Source organism: Cucurbita moschata, unplaced genomic scaffold (assembly GCF_002738365.1).
Source record: "Cucurbita moschata cultivar Rifu unplaced genomic scaffold, Cmos_1.0 Cmo_Scf00529, whole genome shotgun sequence".
NCBI classification, from domain to species: Eukaryota; Viridiplantae; Streptophyta; class Magnoliopsida; order Cucurbitales; family Cucurbitaceae; genus Cucurbita; species Cucurbita moschata.
In genome coordinates, this window is record NW_019269045.1 from 13,238 (window position 1) to 15,997 (window position 2,760).

The window sequence follows — 2,760 nt, forward strand, 5'->3', positions numbered from 1 at the left end:
AAAATAATGATAAAAGATGGTTAAATAATTTAAAATAAAGTTTTCTGGCCTCGAATATTATGTCACTACTAAAATTATATATTATTTAAATACATATATAACCAAAATATTATCCCAAAATATTATTATAGTCATTATATAGATTTATTGGTAAAAATTTTAAAAATATGTTTCTCTACGATTAAACTATAAAAGTAAGGTTGAGAATTAGAAATTTTAAAAGTTACCTAAAGAAAAGTTAGAAATTTTAAAAGTTACCTAAAGAAAAGTTTTGTTTTAGATATTTTTAAAACTTGAGAGATTAATGCTAAAATCATTTACGGCTTCTAATCTTGAACAACATTCTAGTTCCCCTTGGTGCATGGGTTATAGAACTGAAATCTCATGAGTCCAGTCGTCTAAGCTTGGATTCGAGCCAATCAGGATATGTACTTTTCTACTCCAATTGGATTAATCTTTTATTAATTTACTAATTTTAGTTTCTGTTATATATATTTTAAATTTCTCATACCTCAATATTTTACACTATTTTTAAACTATTCATTCACTTTATACTATTTTTAAATACATATATTATAATATGAATGAGTTTCTTTTTAAATTTTAATAATATATTTTATTGAATACGATTTATACATGCATTTAGGTTACTTTAAAACAAAAGTATATAATGTTCAATATTCATAGAATATACATATATTTGAAAGTATATAATGCTCCGTGTTCATCTTCCCTCTCTTCAAAATGATTCGTCCTCGAATCAGGAAAATTATCACCTACATCAAAAGGAGTCAAGTCATTAACATTGAAAATAGAACGTACTGAAAATTCTCCGAGAAGATTAATTTTATAGGCATTTTTATTAATTCTTTTAAGAACTTGATAAGGGTCATCCCCCTTTGATGTAACTTGGTCTTTCTTTGAGATGTGAATCGCTCTTTGTGAAAATGTATCCAAAACCAATCATCGGTCGAAAAATAATTTTCTTCCGTTCTTTGTTAATTCCTGAAGCAACCCTTCACCTCTTTGTGCAATACTTTGATCAATTTGCCTTACTTGTGGCTGGTTCACTCACAAAAAATATTAGAAGGAATAGGAAACAAATCAAGAAGCGTTAGTGGAATAAATTCATAAACAACTTCAAAAGGAGAACAATGAGTGGTACTATGAATTGCTCTCTCTACAAATGACAAACTTACGTCTCAAAACTTAATATTCTTAGAATTAATATCCCGTCAGTCTATTAGTTTGAGGATGACATGTAGTTGAAAACAACAACTTGGTACCCAACGTACCCTACAATACATTCCAAAAGTGACTTAAAAGTTTAACATCCCTCTTTCTAACAATTATTCTTGGGTTTCCATGTAATCTTACTACTTCCCTAGAGAATAAGCCAGCAACATGCTTTGCATCATCCCCAAACAATTATTCTTGACTACAAAACTTGTGAACATCGTGCTTCATCTTCGGTCAAAAGAAGCGTTCATGCAACATATTATAAGTTTTATTAATCCCAAAATGTCCCATTAAGCCACCACCAAATTAGACTAGCTCCAAAGATAAACTAATAACCGTTGCTAAACCTATCAAGTAAGTGACTCTATTATTTGCTTGGTTGGATGAATTGTATTGCGTATTATAACGCATACGTGTGTCCCTTGAGCATGTCATAATTATGATTGTTATGCTATCCAATGTTGTGTTATGTCATGTTTATAAGCTAGACTATAGTGTGACTATACTATGTTATAATAATATGTTATTATGATGATAATCTATGATGTGTTATGATGTGTATATGAAAGATTTGGTAAGAATTATGTCTGCATAATTACATTATAAATGGAATGGAGGTTTGACTTGCATTTTAAAATTTATGTCATTATTTTAAGGCATGGGGACCTCATGAATTTTTTTGTGTCATATGCATCGTGATACTTTTCTATTATGATTAGTACAAATGTGTACTTTACGACTTACGACAATTATGTTCGTCACGATGTTACGCAGGCCCTTTCCCTCCATGGTGTCTGAAAGCACATTAGCGAGTGTTAGTCCATTGAGACAGGCCTTGGCAATACATGAGCCCTTAGGTGGGCCCTTGTGCTCGTGGTTCGATCGTGCGTAGGAAAGTACTATACATCCAACCTTGCCAGAAATAGAAAGCTACCTAAGGCAATGCCATTAGAACCTATCATGTCACATGTGTTTGTATTTCTAGACACTAAATGTGCAGTTACTTACTACGTATTTCTTAAACTACTTAAACTACATCATACTCTTATTTTTTAGGTAAAGGTTAGGCACCAAGGTACGAATGGCAACGCCGTGACGAAAGCCATGGAACTAGAGGTAGGGTAGACACAATATATGTCTATTCAGTAGTCCTTAGGTTAGTTCACGTCAATGTTTTATTTTTTCATTATTTTATCCAAACTTCACATGATTTATTTTTCGCATTATTGTTTTGAAGATTTTATTAGGAACGTGGGAGCCCATGACACCTTTTATGAAATATTTTATATGAATATTTTGCATACACATTAATCATATCATGTATATAGTAACAACTTTATTGTAGTATGTCAGTGATCATGTCCAGCTCGATTTTTCACAGAATTTGAGCTAAAAATTTCTAAAATTCTTCTGGTTGGACATAATTTCCCATTAAAATTAGGTTTATATTGAAATCAAGAAAAATACAGACAAATAAAGGTCAAATGAATGGAAAAAGAAGTATCATACGTTGGTTATGGA

The 2,760-nt window shown here is 30.9% G+C and overlaps 2 long non-coding RNA genes across 3 annotated transcripts; one reads left to right on the top strand and one right to left on the bottom strand.

The window, feature by feature from the left end:
* Nucleotides 1–567: 567 nt before the first annotated feature.
* LOC111440609 lies at nt 568–1,223 on the bottom strand. The gene is made up of 3 exons (XR_002709975.1): nt 1,166–1,223; nt 880–1,062; nt 568–776 (listed from the first exon to the last, which is right to left on the bottom strand). It is a non-coding gene; the product is annotated as an uncharacterized LOC111440609 (long non-coding RNA).
* Nucleotides 1,224–1,380: 157 nt separating this feature from the next.
* Nucleotides 1,381–2,553, top strand: LOC111440611. Of its 2 annotated transcripts, XR_002709977.1 has the most exons (4): nt 1,381–1,593; nt 2,014–2,210; nt 2,296–2,355; nt 2,477–2,553. It is a non-coding gene; the product is annotated as an uncharacterized LOC111440611 (long non-coding RNA). The 2 variants fall into 2 exon arrangements; XR_002709976.1 differs by lacking the exon at nt 1,381–1,593 and having other exon boundaries at nt 1,920–2,210.
* Nucleotides 2,554–2,760: the final 207 nt, after the last annotated feature.